Here is a 10,181-nt window from a genome sequence, read left to right on the forward strand (position 1 = left end):
AAAAAATATTTTTTTAAACTAAAATACAGATTTCTGTAAAGACAAAAAGGTTAAAAATCCTTTTGCTTTAAATGTCTCTGCTGATACTCGTGGGAGTGAAACACACCTGATATTAAAAGCAAACTTTCACTTACTTCATAATTGAATCTAAGTTATTGGCAATGAAAAAATTTAGATTTAGATTTTAATTTTCAAGTTGTTTAACGATTATTTCGTTTAATCACCCATTGTCAAAAGAAAGACCAAGGCATTGTGATGTTTTTGTTTGTGTCTCGTGTGTTTATTCGTTTGTGCTAAAATGTCTCACATTTGCCAAAACAGAAATAGTCATAATTTTACTCTTCATAATTAGGTAAAGTTTATTGTAGTGGGAATGGCACATACTCTGAACAACTCGTTGAGATGTGGTTGTGGCGGTCATTGTAAATTAATCCTTTGTCAAGAAAGGTTCTTTATGGCCCTGATAGGTGTTCCTCTTGTAATAAATGCATATGTGTAYATGTTTTAACTTTGGTTTTATTGCTGAATTTTGTCTTAATGTTAATATAAAAGCATACAATGTCACTGATTGTATTTGTGTAATGCAAAATTAAAGACACTGATTAGCTTTCTTTGTTTACATTTCTAACCTTGTGACTTTACTTTGAAATCATGAAATGAGATGTTTTTTCTAATCAAACAAGCCTGGTACTGTATGTCAAATTAAAAACATTGATGATCATGAAGGCAGAGCGTCTGAAAGTCTAATGTACGTTTCACTTTGTGATACCATCTAATTCTGGGTTTTGCTAAATACAGAAGTGGCTTTTTCTCTGTGTGAACTTTAACAAAGCACTGCGTTCTCAACTAGCAAAACTGTGATGAAACCATTTGTTTAAGTGTGCTTCTTTAAAAAAAACTGCACAGATAAGACAACTCACCCACTGGCCTGATATAACAGGTTGCAGAAGTTCTAATACAACTTTTCTTTTACAACTATCACATTATGTATTTATCATTATATTTGATGCTCATGCAAATACAGTTCTTGAAATCAGTAAATACGCAGGTACAGTACTGTTATGAGGACATTATATTTAATTTCCCCTCAATATAAAAAAAYGTACCAACACAGATAATCAATACATAAAATGAAATATTCATGAATACCGTCAAATGTTTATTTGACTGCTAAAAGGTTTAGTAATAAAACATTAAATGAACTAATCTATATCTTCAAGAATTACAGTTCATATTACAAACAGCCGCTCTCTATTAATCTCAAAACCTGTTTCGGTACACAGAAAGAATGTTTCCATCTCTGTGAGCGTATCTTACACAGGTTCTCTTGTTGTCGACAGTAACAGGAAGTAAGATCTACCACTTCCTGTCCCCTTCTTAACATAAAAACATGTGAATACAGCAGTTCTTTGCCCTGTCTAAGCAGACACGCTTACTCCTCTGAGGTTGAACTCTACCAGGCCAAAAATCGATGCAAGTTTGATTCAGGAAGAAATTATAAAAAGTCTGAGGCAGAGATGGAAACTGTTTGGCTGCTGATGAAGATGATGCTGATCGGCGTCACTCACGGTGAGATTTTCATATTTTTGTTATGTGGCATTTTTCCTGAATGTTTAACATTGTAAACAAATATTATTTTTATGTAGGAACAAGTATTCTTTTTTAAAATTTGCCGTTATTGGAGAAAAAAAGCAGCTCTTTGCTTGAAAACCTTTATGTGTTTTGGGTTCCATGAGTTTACATATTATTTTCATTGTAAATTTAGCTTAAAACACAGGGAACATTTTTKCAGTGTGTGAATAAAATCAGAGTAACTAGTATTTTTTTTCATCGTATTTTTGTATCAGAGGATAAAATATCTCCATCTAAAATTTACACCGGCTTTAAATAAATATAAATTCGAAATAAAAATCTCAGAGGAAATTTGTAAAACCAATATTAAATCATAACAAATCTAAGAAAAATTAATAGGTGAATCTTAAAAAAAATCTTTGGTGCCTTAAATCTTGATTATTTTAATTTAGAATATTATCTAATAATATGCAGTATTTATGACATAAAATATAATCTAAGTATGACAAAATCAAAGTAATCTGCTATCTTAAAATCACAGTAATCTGTCATCTGCAGAACATGACATTTTAATGATTTTTACTATAAATTAGGTTCCATAAATTCTATTTTACCTAATAATCTTGATTTCTCAGATAAGGGTAGCCGACAGAATTATCTTAGGTTAAAATTAAGGGATTTATTTACTTTAAAGATGTTTTTAATGGTCAAATTTCACAGTTATACTCCATAGTGTGACCACATAACAAAACAGCAAAATATTCAAATTTACCAACTGGATAATCATTTATTTACTTCTTTTGCATCTGTGGTGGTGTTAAAGTGAAATGTGCTAAAAGGCTGCTGTATACAGTGACAGTTATGAACAACTTTATTGCCGTCACACAAAGTACAATAAAATATTTGTTACTGACTCTGCAAAAATAAACAAGGGGTAGATAAAATACATAACTTGCATTCTACAGTCCCTAAGCARTAATAAAAAGATGGTCAGAGCACATGCATTTACAGCCAACACCACATACACTCATGTAGAGGAAATGAAAATGAGTAAATGAGTATGCGTGCTCCCACGCTCATACTTTGCACAATTTTCCATCCAGTCCAGGCATAGAGCAAGCTTTTAAAGTTTCACAGATGTCCTATTTTTGCTGCCTTAAAACTGCTGTTCAGTTGTCTATTTTTTACATGACGCCATATTTTCTGTTAATAATAATAATAATTATAAAATTATTATTATTACAGGTGTTGAATTTTACTGTGATGGCAGACAGGATGGATCTCAGTGTTACGGAGCCTTGGGAGGAGCTGTGGCCCTCCAGCTGATGGACAACACCTCAGGAATACCCAGATTTAGCTGGAAAAAGAACCACGCAATACTATTACAGTGGAGACAAAACAGGCTTGCAGCTAATACTATGGGGAACCGAACTCTTTTTAATCACATCGACGGCACGACGAGGATTAATAACCTGAACASGGGTGACAGTGGTGAATACGAACTTCAGACCTTTGATTCAAACGGAAGGCGAACAAAAAAGCGGACTCTGCAGCTGTCTGTTCAAAGTAAATAGCCTTTTTCTCTTTTGAACTAATTCGTGTAAATTTAAATCCAACATATAGATGATGCACACCATTAATTGCATGTATAGTCTCAGCTGCCAACTGTTACATTAATGTGGTGGGAGACGGGGTCAAAGAGGACCAGAACGATTTTGCCCTTGGCAGAGTCTCCCATGACCAACAGGTTCTTGTAAGGGGCAAACAAATCATGAGTATAGCTGTTGTAATGCTTAAAAGATGGAGAGAACAAGAAATATCAGAACTTCACCCTGAAACCAGACCTGCTGAGAGGCTTWTTGACCAATGCCTGCTGACCGAGTCATCAGCTGCTCTGTCTGAATAAGATACATTGAGTCAAAAATTACAGTACACCCTTTTATTTTGATCCAGTATGACGGCTTTCAAGACGACACTCACCCATTACTTGCTAGGGTATTCAGACGTGTCATTTCCCCTGTTTTCTAAAATAAAATGGTGTCTTGCAACTTTTGACTGACCTTACAAGGGAGTGTTGCATTGTAGTGTGGCTGACTGTCACAGGTCAAGGTCTTGGTGGTCCAGTCCCTATATGGTAAAACTGGCTTTAGGGCATCACTTTATTGGTGGAGAAACAGCCTTRGTTTCTCTGGACGTTGTGACATACTAATGCAATCAAACCTCCCAGGCTCCCATCCCCCCACCCTGCTTCCCCTAGTTTAGCCAGRGGTCAGGTACAGGAAGTTCTGGGTACTTCTGCTCAAGACCCAATTTCAGATGAGCAGTAAAAGACAGATAAATAAATGTCCTTAATYTGTGCCACATCTGTCACATGTGCTTTTATACATTTCTCATTGGTGTGTTTCTGTCAGCTCCTGTGTCTTCTGTGAAGCTTGTCTCTGAGTGTTTGTCTCAGGGTGAGATGAAGGTGTCCTGCTCCTCCGAGACAGGGGACAGTCCTCAGTACAGCTGGACTCTGGATGGACGCACACTGACAGACTCTGAGCTGCTYTTTMGAAATAATGAGACAAATGCCATCGTGTTGAGACAAAACATCTCAGGCCTTCTGAACTGCTCAGTCAGRAATMATGTCAGTGTTTCMTTCAAACAGACTCACCTGTCYACCTGTGGTGAGTGAACGTGAAGAGTAAGATATGTACTGTAGATCTTTTGAGACGGATGGTTATGATGACAAGTTTGTTTTCCTTCACAGGCTTCAAATTCATTAACTGCACGTCGAATGGGACACAGATAACGAAGTGGGTGTTTAATGAAAATAACTCTCTGTGTGTTGAAGCATCAAAAGTTTCTGCTGTTGGTAAGAAAACAGCATCTCCAATCAAATTATTCCTTAATAAARCCAAATCTGATGCCGTGGATTTAACATTTTCATTTATTTGTTGACTAAAGAACATCTTTTTTTTCTGTAATTCCTTGTAAAACAGAGTATTGGTCCAAAGGAGCTGGTGTTCCCTCTGYGCTCCTATTGTTCTTTATCATTTTTATTACAATCACCTGTAACAGGAGGAAAAAGACATATAGAGGTAAATGTTTTTTTTCTGATTTGCTGTTTTTGCAACCTTTTTTTAAAAAAAAATCAAACTACCCTTGTATCTAAATTGTGTCACTCATTTAGCAGTGCAAGAAAACGGCCAGGAGACGATGTACTCAGACATCAACGTCGTGCAGCAGGAGGAGAGACAAGAGGAGCAAAGTGTGAGGGAAGAGGAGCCGGAGGTGGGGGTGAAGTACGGACAAGTTAAGATTTCAGAGCCACCTTGTCAGCCCAAACCAGAGGTGGAAGATCTGTAYGCAAAAATCTGTAAAGTCCGGTGATTTGGAGGGTTCAGCAAGCCTGCTTTTACAACAGCTGCACATCTGGTGTCAGGTGGATTAWGAAGACAAAACAAAGATGCCCAAAGATCTTTCACCTGCTTTAATATGACTCATACTTACTGTTGTTCCCAGTATGTGGTTAAATTTGGTATCGAGTCTCAAAAACTGTGATTCAAGATGATGGAAAAACTTGTGGTGTTCTGATCCCAGTGTCAGCATTTTTACAGGTACTTGTGCTCATACAAAATGACCCAATACACAGGACTGATACCACTATCAATAACAGGGTCAGYAAGCTWTTAGATGTGTYACMGTTTACATTTCAAGTGTAAAGTTTGTCAGTTAAGAAATTTCTACGTTTAYTTRTWTAAGTTGAAGAAAAATCACCATGAATCRTGTTGTATATTTGATTTGATCTATTCAGAAGGACTGTAGTCCTTAAGGAAGGAGAGACACCTTGTTCGAAATAAAAAACTGTTTATAAAGTAATTGAGTAATATTTAGGTTCTACCTCAGTAAGTACTCCATATCTGTATTCTGTCCTCATTATCAGCAAGTATCCAAACTGAAGTACTTGTACGTGTCCTTGGTTTGAGAAAAACTGGTATTGTGATGCCTCTTGTAAAAATTGTGGGTTTTTGAGATTTTCAAACTTGAAAACMCTTTTATTATTGGAGGTGTAACCTCTTTTCACGTGTTTTCATYGTCAAAGCATTCATCCATCACCTTTACCCGCTTCATCCTTTCTGATTCGTGGGGGTTGCGAGTGTCCTGGTGGCAGGGCACACCCTGGACAGAATGTAAGTTCATCAGAGTTACCAACTAACTTAAGATAGATGTTGAACATAAATACAAAAAATATATACTTAGCTCAAAAAGAAATGAAACTAGTGATTGGTAGAGTATTTCGTTGTTGTAGCAATGCTTGTGATTGGCACCTGGGGGYACCRGAAGCTCAAAACAAGTGCCAATAACAACAGCAAAATAGGCTGCTTGGCAGAGAAGATTTGGCAAATTTTTCATGCAACCTATTCTACTGCTCAGCGCACAAATGCATGTTCCTTACAAATGTGGCACCATTTAAAAGGGAATTTATCATGCTTTCCAATTGTATAAGATTTATTGCCAAGAAGCATTGTTACAACAAAGAAATAATCCACCAAACGTTAATTTCATAACTTTTTGTGTTAAGTATGTTACACTGCCATTACACGTGTATTKAATAACAACAGTGACAGCAACTGTGGCTTAACCCAGGCAGGCAGCAGCTCAAACAACAGCCCCAAACCACAAGAAACCATCGCCACAAAGCTGAGGAAATACAGCTTGTTCAGTATGTACAAGTTTGCATCTAAATGAAATAAAACTGGCTTCTTTCATCAAACTGGGAGAAAGTTATTTTCATAGATCAGTAAATTAAACAATTTCAAGTTGATTTTATTTTATCTGTCAAGTTTTGGGTCCTATATGGTCCCAGACGACAGACAATCTACCGACACGTCTTGTGATTTGAAAGTTCACAGAAGGAACAAGAAAGTTTCCATGATGTAAAGACCTGTTTTTTTCCCTTTGAGGGCCTGAACTTTGACTTTTTAACCTTAAACACCAAACATGTCACATGTGAATCACCTGYCATTAATAAAAATGTTACGTTTTTTTCAGTCTGTTTGATTTGTTATTAAAAAAATGCAACAATTCTGTAAATCAGAATCAGAATCATGWTTATTGGTCAAGTATTTTGACCCACACAAGGAATTTGTTTCTGGCTGTTCGTGTCTCTATAGTATTAATAATATACAGATATTTCATAATTTACACATAATACACAATATACAGAAAGATACACATTATACTGTACCAGGATATATCTGTGTGGTGTTCTTTACAGTGTTTTTCACAAAAAAGCAATATGACAGCAATATGCAGAGTGAATATTAAATATTAGTACGACAGCAGTAGAGGTTGATTTATGGTAGAGGTAAAATTTATGAGCACTTTACGTTTTATTTTTTTCATTTATGGGTTGTGGACTCAAGATGTTTGCAGGAGCAGATTTAAAATAAAAACTAAACAAAAATGACAAAAAAAWAACCAGTGTCTGAAGTTTTTTTCAAGTTTCATTATTTTTCCATTTGACGAATGATATACATACAACATGATTTAGAAAAAGAGGGGATTTAAAAGCAGACAGATTTAACTGTAATTCTAAAGCTGAATTGGTTTCACACAGTCCTTTTCTCTTTAATGTAGTTWAAAAGTAAATACAGCCTGCCAATAAGAAGTTAGAGGTTTGAACAAAAACTCACAGATCGACCGTCTCTGTATTTCCTGTGAACCAGGTCCAGGCAGCCACAGTTCTATTTAAATTCAAAATGCTCTAAGATGTTCACTGAACTGAAAACTATGTTTGAATGTGTGCGGATCACCCTGACATCTCTGTCAAAATTGCTTCAATTTGATTTAGTTTGTCTTTAAAGCTGGTGGGACATTTTAGCAATATGTTTCTTTCTTTGTTTCTGACAGCATGAGTGTCAGCAGCCACAAACTCCACCACACGTCACTGCATCGTGCTTTCTTCTTCAGCAGCTGCCCGTGAGAACAAAGATACACAAATAAGAGATAAAAATCAAGTCTGCAAACATTATTAACAGTGTTAACGCTTTAAACATTTGAGTTAGAAATAAATGTCAAATCAGAAAAATAAAAAAGATTGTTTTGATGATTTGGAGTCAAAAGAAAAAAAATCATTAATGGAAAAATCCACAACCCAGGCAAACGAATAACTTTTCAGCTAAGATTTGTAAAACAGGAAACAAAACCAAGATCAAACATGAAAACTTAAGTTAAAAGAACAAACTGCACCTCCTGCTGGGTCAGCCTTAACAGAAGCTGACAGAACACAGCAGGCTGGCTGGGACCATCTTTTCAGAACAGGCTTCATCTAACAGAGGACAGTCAGTCTGAACCGCCTGTTTGGCTGAAACCTGTCATGGTGGAGGAGGGTTGACCTGAACCTTTTCAGAGACGTAAAACTCGATGAGGAAGTAAAACTCAGTTATGGGCATCGCTCTGATGAGGCTGAGTCTGAGCTGGGAGCAGGACTAAGTGCTGGGTCTGGATCTGTGGGTTTGAGGTGGAGCTGGACCAAAGCTGAGGCTGAGATGTGAAACAGGAAGTGAACAGCAGCTGATGTGGTTCTGGACTGGAGRACAAGAGACTGAGTCAGGCTGCTGCTGAAAATGTCCTAAAAAGTGAATTTAACTCTGCAGAATAAAAAGTGTATTTAAGACAAAATATTTTATCATTTGCTTTTTTCTGGTTTAATTTACTCTGAGTAGTTTGTTCTGATGTCCTCAGTTGTCTGTATTTGATAAATTTTCACTTACAGTTTGTTTCACATTTCTAATGAGCTCATCTGTTCCCCAAACAGTCATTCATCTTAGTCTAGATTAATTTCTTACAGTTTATTGTCCGATTTTCAGATTAGATCTGTTAGTTTGCTGCCATGAAAGGTGGGTAATCATGCAAATACTTGTGACTTAAAATGAGGATGACGATAAAAACTACATCAGGTTTAACTGAACTGAAGTCATCTTAACACAGTTAAGTAATTTAATCATCATGGAAAAATCAATAAACACAAACTCTTTTACAAACATCTGATAATTCTGTCTCTGAATAAAACATCAAGTTTCACATCAGTGGTCCAAAGTTTCCCTCTGCTGGTTTAAAGACGAYCTCATCAAAATCCCATTCAGAACCACACAATTTGGACAAAAGTGCTGTACAATAAATAAAGCTAACAATAAAACAGACACTGGTTAGATTACTTTCTGCATCTATCCACACTTTGAACATCCACAGGTGGATCTAATTAGRGCTTTATGCACTTCTTCAGTTTTGATTTAGATATTATATCACAGAAGGATTTGTTTCCTTCCTTTTCACTTTGGTGAATCTGGAAAGCCGTGTAGCTGTTTGTTTAAATAATGCAAATATATATATTGGAGATGTGCTTTCTTCGCTTTTTTTATTACATTTTTTTTATCTGAACTGTCTCAACAAGACATATCCTAGAAAAGTAAGAGGGAGAATAAAACAACAACTTTGTGCACAAAAAAAAACAGAGAAAATATCAGACAACTAACTTGAATTTGCATGTTTTCTTACATTATAAAGCCTAGTCAGTCTCACTGTTTACTTCCTTTTCTTTCCCTCTGCAGACCACCCACAGCTTTTTCTCAGAGCCAGATGAGTTCAAACATCTTAGTGATAAAAGTCTGCACTGTCTGAGCTTTTATCAGCTTCTGATCATCAGACACTGAACATAGAGAGACATGAGACTGGGTTTGGACTCTTGCTGCTGTGAGTCTCTCTCAGTGAGCTGTTTGAACTTTTCTACATGTTATCAGTGTTTTATTTAATCAATATAAATAGTTTGTGCAGCAATGATTAAAAACAGTGAGATCTATAATTTGAAGAAGTCCTCAGTGTTGTGAAGCTCAAAGAAAGCTGCTGCTTTGGTTTTTAGTCAAAGCAACAAAACCACAAAAACTGTTTACTACTTTTCCTTTCAGTTTTTGTCTTATTTTCCAAATAGTTTGAGGAACAAATTTCACAAACCTGCTAAAAAAAATTCTAACCATGAACCACATCACAAGTAAACAAGTTATAGTCGAGCTGTAAGTTCCTGCAGTTCTAAAACCAGCTTGAGCAAACATCTTTAACCACTTCACCGTTAAAAACATTTTCCTCTGTTTTCGACATTTATAAAATCTTTACTTCTCAAAATTGAAAACTTAAAAATGTAGTTTTACATAATGCAAGACAAAAACCAAAACAAAAACAGGACCGGATATTGTTTACAATTATTTAGGATCATTTAAAAACTGATCTGAAGTTATAAAATCTGTTTGTCTTTTTTTATATAATTTATTGATCTCTTACTCACACTTAATGATTTCAGACATAAAACTACAGAGTTATAGAAGAAACAAGTTTCTCTTTGAACAGTTTCACAGCAGCTCTCAGGTGGGAACGAGACAGTGTGTCTTCATAAGTTAAACTGCATTTATAAAAGTGTAAAACCTTCATTCAAATAAGTTCTCAGTCGCCAAAAAATTTATATAAATGTGTTGACTTTTCATCAGGAAGTTTACTTTTGATTAAAGGCACAGACAGAGAAAAAGAGAAGTGCATGGCCAAACTCTTCATTTTTTTCTTTTCTATTAACA

The sequence above is a fragment of the Austrofundulus limnaeus genome, unplaced genomic scaffold (assembly GCF_001266775.1).
Source record: "Austrofundulus limnaeus strain Quisiro unplaced genomic scaffold, Austrofundulus_limnaeus-1.0 Scaffold1, whole genome shotgun sequence".
NCBI classification, from domain to species: domain Eukaryota; kingdom Metazoa; phylum Chordata; class Actinopteri; order Cyprinodontiformes; family Rivulidae; genus Austrofundulus; species Austrofundulus limnaeus.